Source organism: Sapajus apella, unplaced genomic scaffold (assembly GCF_009761245.1).
Source record: "Sapajus apella isolate SASKATOON/1434 unplaced genomic scaffold, GSC_monkey_1.0 scaffold78, whole genome shotgun sequence".
Lineage (NCBI taxonomy): Eukaryota > Metazoa > Chordata > Mammalia > Primates > Cebidae > Sapajus > Sapajus apella.
The window spans coordinates 921354-935347 of NW_022437018.1; the positions used below are offsets into that span (position 1 = coordinate 921354).

Consider the following 13994-nt stretch of genomic DNA (forward strand, 5'->3'; position numbering starts at 1 on the left):
CTGTGTCCATGTGTTCTCATTGTTCAACACCCGCCTATGAGTGAGAACATGCAGTGTTTGATTTTCTGTTCTTGTGTCAGTTTGCTGAGAATGATGGTTTCCGGATTCATCCATGTCCCTACAAAGGACACGAACTCATCATTTTTGATGGCTGCATAATATTCCATGGTGTATATGTGCTACATTTTCCCTGTCCAGTCTATCATCGTTGGGCATTTGGGTGGGTTCCAGGTCTTTGCTATTGTAAACAGTGCCACAATGAACATACATGTGCGTGTGTCTTTATATTAAAATGATTTATAATCCTTTGGATATGTACCCAGTAATGGGATTGCTGGGTCAAATGGAATTTCTCTTTCTAGGTCCTTGAGGAATCAATACACTGTCTTCCACAATGGTTGAACTAATTTACACTCCCACCAACAGTGCAAAAGTGTTCCTATTTCTCCACATCCTCTCCAGCATCTGTTATCTCCAGATTTTTTAATGATTGCCACGTTTTTAACACATACATTTCTATTGTTTACATTTCAGAGTTCTTTTTCATGCACCACACAGATTTAATAGCTGCTTTTTTCCCTTCCAGTATGACATGAACCTTAGACTTCATGTCTCAGGTACTGCTTTTCTTCATCTATCAGACAGCAAAGAACCCACTAGATTTTTCTTTTAGGCTGTTTCCCTGCCTGGCTTTATCCTGTGGGACACTACCCAATGCATAGATGTTCAGAAATAAAAATACAGGCCTCCTTAGTTTTCTCCCTGGATTACATAGTATTTTCAAATGTAACCTGCCAGTATATATTTTTATGGATAGTGTTTAAATTTTGACCTTAGTATCAGCAAACTTTGTTGTATATATCTCATTAGAATTGTGCAGATGTATGTAGCTGTCAGAACGTAATGACAAATGCCATCAAACAATTCAAAAATAATTGCAATCAGTATTGCCTATCATGGCCTGGCTTTGTTATTGTCCCTGTTTAATTTCGTATTTTCTGCCCTTCTCCCTGTGACTTACTGCTAAATGATAACATTGCAAGATTTCTCAATTTCCTTTCTTCAGTCCAGTTTGCCTTCTTTTAATTGCATTTTGTTAGAGTTACTCATCACATGGAATAAAAATTGTTTTAGTTATTTAGTGTTGTTGTTAGCTGGACTTCAATTGACTGGAATTCCTGTAGAGACTCCTATCTTGTTATTTATTTATTTATTTATTTATTTATTTTTGAGACAGAGTCTCACTCTGTCACCCAGGCTGGAGTGCAGTGGCATGATCTGTGGTTCACTGCAGCCTTACCCTCACAGGTTCAAGCCATCTTCCCACCACAGACTTCCAAGTAGCTGGGACTACAGGTGCACACCACCATGCTTGGCTAATGTTTGCATATTTTGTAGAGATGAAGTTTCACTATGTTGCTCAGGCTGGTCTTAAACTCCTAATTTCAAGGAATCCACCTGCCTTGATCTTCCAAAGTGTTGGGATTATAGCTGTGAGCCACCACACGCAACCTGTTATCTTTTTAATTGTGATCATGGGTGACAAGGAAGTGGGAACTTATGTGCTAAACAGTCATAAGAAGACATGGTGAATTTGCAAGTGCAATTCTGTGTCTTTTTATAAACATGTATTTCCCAAGTGCTGTGGATTATATTCTCAATTAATCTTCAGTAATTTCTGTGGTATGTTGGAATGTTTTATACTCATTATGCAGAAGAAGAAACTGCCCCTTATGAATTACCTAGCTATTTGCAGCATTTAGAAATTTCTGTCCTACTACTTGAGTAAATTGGAACTTGAACATAGACTAGATACTCTTTCCTTATTGTCAGGTATTTTTACTTGAAGAATAAAATTAGATGTATTACTAGCCCAATAAAAATGCAATTTAATCAGTCTCCAAAGAAAATCCCCAAGGAGACCCGAACATTACAACAATTCCAGGTAACTTTGAATGTCTTATTTTCTTGCAGTATCCATGCTGTGGTTTTCCTCTCCCCTATGCCATTATCCTGAGTAACCGAGAACTGATTAGTTTTTGTTCAAAACATGGTGACAACATTAGACATTTCAGAAAATATGCAGCTGAATAGATTTTTTTTAAATTGGTTTCTTGTCATTGACACTTAACCTATTCAGAATGGCCAACAATGTTGCACATTTTGATTATATATTTTGCTTTGGAGTTGAGAATACTTCAGCAGTACATTTGAGGGCATTTGGCATAATTTCCACATGGTAAAAATTTACCTTTGGAATTGTGCCTAAGAATTGATCCCTTCAGACCTGGATCTATAGACATCATTTTATTTTGTATTACTTGTGAAGTGCTATGGATGTATCTAGTACTATATGATGCACAGAATGCTCTGAAAGGGAACACGAAGAGAGAGGATCAGAAGTTTGCCTATGAGGAATTTACTGTTGAGAATTTACTTGAGTTGCTCTTATCATTTAAGCACACAGCTGCTGAATCAGTTCTTGGCTAACATCCCTGGTATGTGTATACCTATATTATTTTTTAAATGATTCAATTCAGAGATGTAATTTTTTTTACTGTAATTTGTATTTAATAAAAGTGAAATGGAAATGGCAGGAGGAATGTTAGAACGTAATTATTTGCTTTTTCATCTGATGTGGCTGTTCCTCCTTGCCCCTGAGTGTTGTAGAGGACGAAATTGTTGGTCTTGAACCCTTTTCCATTCCAGAATATTATTATTCAAGAGACTGAAGAATATAAATGTATTTAGGGACTCATGCTGTGTTTTGGATGATTATTACATTCCAAATCCCGTGGTGATATGAAACTTTGAAATATACACATAATCTGCAGGCTGTGCTAGAGAGACGATACAGCCATAGGTTTGTGTTGCATTTCACTTTTGAGTTTCTAAAATGCATATTGGCTGAACATTTGAGCCTAGATAAACATTTTTCATGGCCACTGTTACCACAGTTTGCCCCCTTCTTTACCTTACTGGAATTTAGTTTTGTGTTTCCTAAATTAGCGTCCATAGCTCTAAGTGTTATTTTTTAAGCCATTAATCCTTTATCAGAGCAGCTGTGTGAGTGGCCATATGGCTCACTTGGTTGAAGAGCTGGTAGGAAGCGGCCTGGCAAGAAGGCAAGCAGCCGACAGCTTGATTTTGTCATCAATTAGAGAGTTCAGATTCTTCACCTCTAGAGATGTTGGCTCAGTAGTTCTGAGGCTAGTACTGGGAGCTATACTATATTTAAGAAGTTCCACTGGTTGTTCTTATGGTCAAGCTGAGTTTGGAAAACACAAATCTCAACATCAGACATGGAAATATCATGATTTAGTCACTAAGAAGACCACATGTTCTGAAGGCATGGGTGACCACTACTGAGAAACAGGCAGAGTTATTCTATAGTCTCTTCCGGATAATGCCCATCTTGGCATCCATAGAACTACATTTTTTATGGATGCATTAGTTTCACTTTTCTGTCATCTTTGTAGTCACTTAACATTGATTAGTTTAGAGTTATGACATCCTCATTGTTCTATGCCTGTGTTAAATATTGGATAAAAGACCATCTAATTTTTGCCCATTCCCTTTCCACCTTCCTTTCTTATCATCTCGCTTTTCTTTATTTCCTTTCACTCCCCTTTCATTCTTCCGTGACCATATTCTAGATAGAATATAGTGAGGGGAAAAAGTGGTAGAAATATTTTCATGTGCACAGGGCATTTTAGGGAAGTGCATGTTTTGTGATATAAAAATTTTTTATTTTAGATTGAAATATGTGCATGGTTTTTTTTTTACATGGGTTTGTTGCATACCGGTGGAGACTGGGCTTTTGGTGTTACTGTTACACAGATAGCAAACATTGTACCCAATTGGTAATTTTTCATCCCCTTGACCTAGATTTTTTTTTTTTAAATCTCTAGAGTATTTGAAATTATTGGCAGGTTGAATCCTCATTAGAGCTGGAGAGAACTAAGAATTTAAGGTTCAGTATAATGGACATTTAAGTTGGTGACTCTAGAATTGTCTTAAAGAGGGTCACGATTAAGAAAAACAAAGCAATACTTGGCATTTCTTTTGTATAACATAAGTTTATTTTGAGTGGATGAAAATCTAACTGCTTCCAACTTTAGAGTGGGAATACTAGAGCAGTCTTCTTTACATGGAAATATTTGAGGTTTGTGCCTGTGAAACCAGTATTTAAGGATTAAGATGTTTAATACCATACAGCCTTACCAACAGAATAACTTCAAGCAGTCATTAAAATTTTGAATATGCTATTCTGAATCATAGCCTATTTTAAAATAAATGCAGCTTCATTAAAATACAAATTGCATTCTTAACAAATTTGATTGTTTTGCCAAATAGAAGTCCTGCCAGACCTGCCTTAAGAAACAGATAAAAATGATTTGTAATGAGAATTTATCACACTGGTATATTGTGCTGTAAGCTTCATGATGCTAAATAAGTTTGTTTTCTTAAACAAGGTAAACATTTGTCTCACAGTCTTCTTTTGCTCTTAATCTGCTCATCAGTCTCTTCTTAGACTTGCGAAGGTAAATGTGGGTGATATGGTTTGCCTCTGGGCCTCCCCCCAAATCTCATCTCGAATTGTAATCCCCGTAATCCTGATGTGTTGAGGGAGAGACCTGGTGGGAGGTGATTGGATCATGGGTATGGCTCCCTTCCACACTGTTCTAATGATAGTGAGTTCTCACAAGATCTGATGGGTACACTCTCTCTCCCCTTCCCCCGTGTAAGATGTACCTGCTTTCCCTTCCACCATGATTGTAAGTTTCCTGAGGCCTCCCCAGCCATGTAGAACTGTGGGTCAACTAAACCTCTTTCCTCTATAAATTACATAGTCTCAGGTATTTCTTCATGGCAGTATGAAAACAGATTAATACAGTGGGTAAAAACTCATTTAAAGTTTTTAAGCCAAATTCCAAAGAACTGAGGTCAGCATTAATGAAGCTTTGTTGCACAGTTAAACCAAGTGATAGGAACTAATCCCTGCAAGTAGTCCTTACATGATGATTTAGGAAACCCCAGGACTAGCAGGAATGAGTGGCATTGACTGGGTTGCTTGATGTTTTGGCACCAAGTTTAGCCATTCTTTTCCTCCCAGAATCAACAAAAGAATCTTCAGAATTCCATGAGGTTTTATTATTTTTGGTTATATTCCATCAGAACAAGTAGATATCTAGTAGAAATGTTAGCATGAGAAAAATAGTGAACAATTCTCTTTGTTTTTTTCCAGAAGAAAATGTTTTGTTGAGTATGCTTACACTTTTATTGGGTGTTCATGGTGAACTAGTTAGTTGAGGGCTTTAATGTAGGTTTGCTTAAAGGGCTAAGGGCAGGGGAAAGGCATGGCAGGGCATGGCATGCTGGACCAAAGTGTTTATAAGGGTGGGTTGCAACCTATTAGTGTGTCTGATGTTGTGTTAGTGGGTTGAAACCAGCAGTGAAATAACCCAACTAGATAAAAAAAAATAGAGCATAAGGGTATTTTTTGTTATTAAATTATTTTTATTTTATATTTTTTTGAGACAGAGTCTTACTCTATCACCCAGGCTGGAGCGAAGTGGTAAAATTTCACCTCACTGCAGCCTCCGCCTCCTGGGTGCATGCCATTCTCCTGCCTAATTATTAGGCCCAGCTAATTATTATTATTATTATTTGTATTTTTAGTAGAGACAGGGTTTCACCATGTTGGCCAGGCTGGTCTTGAACTCTTGACCTCAAGTGATCCACCCTCTATGGCCTGCCAAAGTGCTTGGATTACAAATGTGAATCACCACTCCTGGCCAATATTTAATTGATATAATACTTTACATCTTTATACAGTACAGCATGATATTTCAGTACATGTATACCAGATGCAATGCTCCAAGTGAAGCAGTGCCATTGTCTGGGGTGAATACCTGAGGTTTGTTGCCTCATGCCAAGGAGATCAAGGACACGGACACACATGGAATGAGATTAAGAGCAGGGGTTAAATAGGCAAAAGAAAGAGAAAGGAGAACAGCTCCCTTTCCGAGAGAGAGAGAGGGGTGCCCGAGTGGGATTTCCAGCCTGCAGTAGAGTGCACAGGATTTTAGACAGGTTTGAGGAGACAGTGTCTGATTTACATAAGACCCAAAGATTGGCTGGATCTGATGTGTTGCACAGCACTTGAAGAAGCTGGCCACCCAACCCTAATCTTTTATTATGCGAATAGGGTCTCTACTTGGCCTGTGCCATGTTGTCTGCTCCTTTCTGTGCCTTTGGTTGACAGAGAAAGGGGAAGATAGAGCTGCTATGTTGGACTTGCCTAGCCCCCAGCTAGTCTTTTCCTATTGGCACAGATGCCAGCATTCACCCATGCAAGCTTCCAGCTTGCTTGTCTATGTCTGCAGCTCAATTTTACTGGCTGCTCTTTGTTAGAAAAAAAATTATTTGGGGGCTACTTTTCATTAAAAGGAAAACCTTACTGAGGACTTCTTTACCCTCACTATCTTCCTAAATAATTTCCTCTTAACTCTTATACCACAGGCAGGGTATTTAGCATATTCCTCACCTCCAACATTTATTATTATTTGTGTTGGGAACATTAAAAATCCTCTCTTTCAGCTATTTGAAAATATACAGTAAATTATAGTTAACTGTAGTCACCCTACAGTGCCATAGAACACTAGGATTTATTATTCCAATCTAGCTATATTACTTTTGTATCTGTTAATCAAGCTTTCCCTATAACATCCTCCCACACCACACCTTTCCCAGCCTCTAATAATCATTGTTCTGTTCTATACTTCTATGAGATAAACTTTTTTATCTTCCATGTGAGTGAGAACATGCAGTATTTATCTTTCTGTACCTGGATTATTTCAGTAAGGGTATTGGTTAGTAAAACATTCAGTCATATGTGTCTCTGTTTATGTGTATGTGCAAATATACACCTATGCACAAATATATTAGTAGGTCATGATTTAAAATGGATGATGATGATAGGTTGTGGAACACGGTGCTAGGTGGTCACTTTCCAAAGGGTAAGGAGCAAGTGGATTTTGCGAATCACTGCATTACTAACACTGTAACCAGTACATAGTTGGCACTCAGTAAGCATTTGTCTATTGAGCCTCCAGCTCCATCATGGAAACAGTGGAACTACTCATACAGATGGGAAAGTATGTCATGCAGGAAAAAGATGTAGAAATGTCATGCAGGAAAAAGATGTAGAATTATTGCCTTCCCACATGAGTGACAGTCACTGTTGTGGAAATTATCTACTACTGATCTTTCCCATAGACCCCTTATGTAGAAAAATGTGGGGCATGATTGTGACTAAACCTTCTTTAGTGGTTCTGAATAATCCTAATGATGACTCCCTCCACTAACAAAGGAAGTGGAAGGAAATTTAGGGACAATGACCTGATCATTGTCATTCTCAGGACATCTGAATAAGTGAAATTCTGGTGCCATTCTCAGTAGGCTATTAAATGAGACTTAATGAGACACAGCCTCCTGGTAGGCCCCCAGATTATAGTTGTTTTGGTTGTGGTTATTTTAATTAGCATTTAATTACATGATTAGCAATAGTAATAGTGGGTCCAACCATTTGTTGAAACCTACTGTGGTAAGGCACTATGCTAAATATTTTATGTACATAATCTTAAATCTTTTCAAATTATCAGAGCAACTCTATGAGTGAGGTGGAAGTATTCTCATTTTACAGATGAAGAAACTAAAGTTGGTGAAGGTTAATTAACTTGCCCATGGCTTTACAGTTGGTAAGTTAGCAGACCTCAAATCTAAATTTAGGTCTATTTGTTTTCAGAACTCCAAGTCAGTGTATTCAAATGCACTTTCACACCCATACCTGGGTGAGAAAATGCCTTTGATGGTACTTTTCCCTATTCCAGGAAGTTCTGTAAGGTATAATAATATCTCTTCAGAGACCATTGCCAAGATTAGCTGATTATACTCAGTCCAGTTTCATATGTCTCAGTTGTTGGAGATTACAGAGATTTGAAGGTAGGCTAAGGTTAGCATGTCTTATAGATATCACGTCTTTTTTCAGGGGAAATTAGATTTTATAGTTTAAAAAGATGAAACCACTCAAAGGTGTGCACATTTTTGAAAAGTGCTTGCCTCTGAATTTTAGCTTGATGTTTCATGCCGTGTGTTATTTCCTTAGGCAGAGACTTTTTGATATGTCATTAAGTTAAACAATTTAGAAAAAAATGAATTTGGAAGGAAAAGAAGCCCAGAATATGTTATAAACTGCTTGTTGTGTTGGTTTTCTGTGTAAATGTGTTTTGTGTATGTGTGGCTTAAATCTTTGAAAGTACTGTTTGTGACATACCTGAAGACCCTTGTATTTCTTCTGGATAGAAAAATTTGTTTGTTGTTGTTCTTGTTTTTGAGACAGGGACTTGCTCTTTTGCCCAGGCTAGAGTGCAGTCGCATGATCATAGCTCACTGCAGCCTTGGCCTCCATGGCTCAAGAGATCCTTTCGCCTCAGCCTCCCAAGTAGCTGGAACTATGGGTGCAAGCCACTACACCTGGCTAATGTTTAAATTTTTGTGGAGATGGGGCCTGGCTTCATTACCCAGGCTGGTCTCAAACACCTGGGCTCAAGCGACCCTCCTGCTTCAGCCTCCCAAAGTGTTGGAATTCCAGGCGTGGGCCTCTGTGACTAGCTAGAATATTTTGTACTTAATGCTTTTTTATATATTATTAATATAATCACTTGGTGAATGTTAATTGAGGGCCAAGAGTAGAAATTCACCCAAAGAGTTGAATAAGTTGTATGCAATGTACTAATAGTTGCTGTGGCTAGAGAGAGCATGGTGTAAATAGGACCACTCAGAGAACAGAGACCTGAACCATTTCAGTTCTTGAAGATCCCAGTATAATTAAACAATACAAAGTTTATAAAAAGACCGTATATTTTTAAATATTCAGTTTTTCAGTGTATCTCATTGTACATGAATAACTATATTTGTAGATAGTGCCAAACATGCACATTTGAGATCCTTTTTGAACACCTGTGTTCTCACACACAGTTCACACACCATTTTACAGGTGAGACAGCTCATGTTCAGCAACCTATTAGCAAGACTGAGGACCTGAGCCTGAGTTAATTTCTTGATCTCCAGCTAGTTCCCCTTTCTTCTCTTATGAAGGCCCCAGGCATTGGCTTGTTTGCTTACCTTGTAACTGCTGAAAACTAGCTGTTCTTTCCAATCCTTTTTCTCTCTTTTCTGTACCAGGGCCAGAGAGGAAAATGGTCTCAGCTTTTCAGTTATCTTCTCAAGCCTAAATAAGCAAATATATCTGGTAGCTTTTTTTTTGAAGAGATATTTTCCCTTAGCTTAGAAAACACATTTTCAGTGGAATAGAGAGGTGAGAAAGTAAGTAAAAATGTGAAAACATCAACAGAAAGAGAAGACAAGCCAGAGACTGGGAGAAAATATTTGTAAAAGACACATCTGATGAAGAACTGTTACTCAAAATATACAAACAACTTTTAAAACCTAACAATAAGAAAACAACCTGATTTTTAAAGTAGGTCAAAGATCTTAACAGACACCTCACCAAAGAAGATATACAGATGGTAAATAAGCATGTGAAAAGACCCTCAACATCTTGTATTATTAGAGAGTTGCTAATTAGAACAGTAAGTTATCACTATCTACCTGTGAGAATGGTTGAAATGTAAAACACTGAGAACACCGAATGCTGATGAAGATGTGGAGCAGTCAGAACTCTCATCCTTTCTTGGTGGCATAAATAGGCAGAGCACAGAGGATTCTTAGGACAGTGAAATTATTCTGTGTGATGTATAATGGTAGATATATGTCATTATACATTTGTCAAGGCCCATAGAACAGGTTTTGAAGTTGACGTGATGTTGACAGTTGGGGAGGCTGTGCCTGTGTATAGGAAGCAGCATATGGGGATTTTCTGTACTTTCCACTTGATTTTGCTGTGAGCCAGAAGCTGCCCTGAAAAATAAAGTCTATATTTAAAAAACTAATCATAGATACTGGACACGACATTTTTATTAGCATTTTAAAATATACTGTATGCAAAGATAATCTTATGTGATCAAGAATAACTCCTTAATGTGTAAAGCACCATGAAGTCTCTCTCTCTTTTTTTTTCTTTTTTTGAGATGGAGTTTCACTCTTGCTGCCCAGGCTGGAGTGCAATGGCGCGATCTTGGCTCACAGCAGCCTCCGCTTCCTGGGTTCAGGCAATTCTCCTGCCTCAGCCTCCTGAGTAGCTGGGATTACAGGCATGTGCCACCATGCCCAGCTAATGTTTTTTGTATTTTTAGTAGAGATGGGGTTTCACCATGTTGACCAGGATGGTCTCGATCTCTTGACCTCGTAATCCACCCGCCTCGGCCTCCCAAAGTGCTGGGATTACAGGCTTGAGCCACCGCGCCTGGCCTGAAGTCTCTTAAGAAACAAAAGTTTTATAAAATTTTTAAAAAAGAAAGTAAGAAAAATGGCTAAACAGTAAAACACACCCAGTTATTCAACACCAGGTGACGACTGGACCGAGTCTTGATTTTTCTTAGCTTGCCTGACTCTGTGACTGCTGCTGTCTGCTTTCTTGGGCTCCTTCTTCCTCAATCTTCCTGTTTCCAGAACAGATGCTTTTATGTCCCTGTGCCCGTGGTGACATCCCAGGATCCCTTCTATCTGCAGTTCTTTTCTTGCCTGTTAAGCTGTAGGAGGAGGAAAGGAGAAAATACTGATTATTTACCTGTTTTGTAATAGACATTATAATGGATGCCTGTTGTAATCTCTTTTAATCCATACAATAACCCACATGGAGGAGTTATTGTCTGCATTATATATATTAATAACTAATGCCAAAGATGATATAATTTGTTGAAGGCCACTGAATTGTAAGTGATGCAGTTTGCATATAAACCTTGGTTTCAAAATTCAAGACACAGTAATCTCGTTCACTCTGTAAGAAGCAAGCATGTAAGTGTTAATGGTGGGTGTTTGGTCACACAAAAAAGTAAAGATTTACCAACACATTTACTTAAGAAAAGTCAAACTGCTTTTGGTTTTTAAGTATCCTCTTCAAAATGAAAGGCAATTTTGGATAACTCCTTACCTGACTTTCAGAAGCTTGCTGGATTTCTTGTCTTTTAAAAATGTTCAACCTAGATTTATTTTTATTAATCTTGTTCTTCATGGTATCTTTCTTTCCTTTATCCTTTTTCGAGATCCATTAAGGATTTTACTGGGATTTATAAGCTTTCTTCTGGAATGGTGGTTCTTCAACTGAGATGATTTTATTCCACAGGAATCATGTGGCCATATCTGGAGACATTTTTCATTGTTACACTGGGAGAGAGTGCTACTGGTATCTAGAGGGTAGAGTATAGGGATGCTGCTAAACATCCTATCCTGCAGAAGACAGCCCCCTCAACACAAAATTATTTGGCACAAAATGTCAGTAGCTCAAGTTGAGAAATGCTGAACTAGAGGAGTGGGCTTAATATCAGGATAGCGTAGCATTGGATTCCCATTAGAATCCATAGTGTCTTCATAGCACTGGATTCCCATTAGAATCCATAGTGTCTTCACAACACTGGATTCCCATTAGCACATTTCATGCAGCCTGGTACATCAGTTACCTGGCCTCCTTTTTGTAGCATTCATTTCAGAATATAGTTTAGTGTGACTACAGAAGGAAGAAAATACATTTGTAACAAAATAGGTGAACTGACAGAATTTTGGTAAAAGGGATAAAACAGAGTAGGGTCATAGGTCTACACATTTTAAAAGGTGGTTTGCAATCAGTGTTGAATTTTTTGGTTTAATTGTGCAACTTCAACTGTTTTGTTTATTCTCCATGAGTGTTTCATGTTATGCCTTTGTGCCTGCTTCAGTGCTAGGGGACAGACCTGCCCTCCTGGTTCATGTTACTTGTGTCTTCCATTCTTCTTTGCTGGAATGTGCAGTTGTGATAACTGTGACAATTCCTAAGGTTTCCGATTGCTTTTGAAAACACAATGGTACTGTAAATTTCTGTCAGCCAAGAGATGAGCACCACATTTTGATGGTTTCCCAAACCACGTGTGTGACCTTTTACTCGTTTTCCTTTGTAATGTCAGTCATGGCATGGCTGAATGGAATTCAGGGACAACTATGAGGCCTGTCAGGAGCAATTAAATTATTTTTATGAAGGTACTTTGCAGTTGCAAACGATATTGAAGGCACCATGTGGCATTTCTAGCTTAAAAAAAAAAAAAGATAATGACATCTTCATTTCTTCCAAAGACCTTTATATGCCATTAAAGTATGGCTTGTGGTTTATTGTTACATTTTTATTCAACCTTGGTACTAACATTTTTATCAAAAGATATTGGAGAGATTTCAGGAATGAGGAGTTACATTCCCTTTATATCTTGTTGCCAGAAATTACTCTTAAAGCAAAATAAATTCTGCCTGAAATAAAAATAAAATGAGAACACAGCATATGCATGTTTTTGGCTCTGTGATCTATGCAAATAGTTATGTATTAACTAATTTATTGAAATGGGCTTATTCTACACACACATTTCTACCACTGACTTTTTCTTCTTAAAAAAAAACAAAAAAAACCAAAAAAAAAAAACAAAAAAAAACCACCAGAGGACTTCGTCTATATAAGCATGTAAAAAATAATACCATTATTTTTGTAGCTGCTTGAAATACCATTGTATGTATATGTGAGATATGGTTATAATATACATTTCAACAGATTTGTTTTGATGACATTGGGTCTTCTCTTTTGTTTTCTCTTTTGTCTACAGTGAATTTCAAATTTATTTGCCTACTTTTACACCTTTTTTATGTTGCATAAATTCTTACAAGTAGAATTTTTAGGCCCCAGGATATCAGTAACTTTAATATTTATTTATTTATTTATTTATTTAGGATTCTCACCTTGTCTTCTCAAATGGCTGTTGAACTTTTCCTAGGCAAGGGCTGGATTTTGGAAAGAGAAACAACTACTCTTTGCCAATACTGTGCTTTCCTGTCCTAGGCCTATCTAAATAGTGAAAAAAAAAATCATGTTGTCATATGTACTTTCTTAATAGAAAAGCTGAGTGTTTTTAAATTTGTTTGTGGAACACTTATTTATATCACGCTGTGAATTGTTTGCCGTTTCCTTTTGTTGGTTTATTCATATTTTTTCCCTATATTAGTGATTGTTGTCTTATCTCATTTTGGCTGCTATACCAAAATACCTTAGCCCTGGTAATTTGTAAACAGTAGAAATTTACTGTTTCCAGTTATGGAGACTGGGAAGTCCAAGATCAAGGTGTTAGCAGATTTGGCATTTGGAGAGGGCCTGCTCCTCATAGTTGGCACCTTCTATGTCTTCACATGGCCGAAGGGACAAAAAAACCTCCCTCACATCACTTTGATAAGGGTACTAGTGCTATTTAGGAGGGTGGATTACATATGACCAATCACCTTCCAAAGTCCCCACCTCTTAATACTGTTGGCATTGGGGTGAGTTTCAACATAGGAACTTTGTGGGGATATAAACATTCAGATTGTAGCACTTGTTCATCTTTTTTTTCTAGTGAAATTAGACTTTTAGATTTTTTTTCTACTGTTTAATTGTGTTGCCCAGTCTGTTCCTTTCTTGCCATCAATGCTTGTTTATGATGAATCATTTCTATTTCAAACTAGAAAGAAATGAAGTTACCTTAAATACTACTAATGTGTTAATTTTTGAAGAACTATAGAAAAGTATTAACATTAAGGCCATTGGATTTCCAAAATAAATTAGCTAGTGTGTATGTGTATGTGTATGTTTGCCCTGATAAGAGAATTACTCTATTATATAATAGTCATTGAATTTCTGAGCTTTCTTGGTGTAACAGAAAGATGATAGAATAAGTTGTTGGTTTTATTTCCATGTGTTGGGATTTGATTTCCAATTTTAGGTTAAAGTTTCTGAATTTTTTTCTAATTCATTATATTCAAGAGAG

General features: G+C 37.4%; 1 protein-coding gene and 1 long non-coding RNA gene across 7 annotated transcripts in view; both read left to right on the forward strand.

Moving 5' to 3' along the window:
• BICC1 (BicC family RNA binding protein 1) overlaps nt 1-13994 on the forward strand; it is a 317997-nt gene that overhangs the window by 187106 nt on the left and 116897 nt on the right. The window lies entirely within an intron of this gene.
• LOC116532959 lies at nt 8580-12246 on the forward strand. Its single transcript, XR_004261014.1, has 2 exons — nt 8580-10123; nt 10441-12246. It is a non-coding gene; the product is annotated as an uncharacterized LOC116532959 (long non-coding RNA).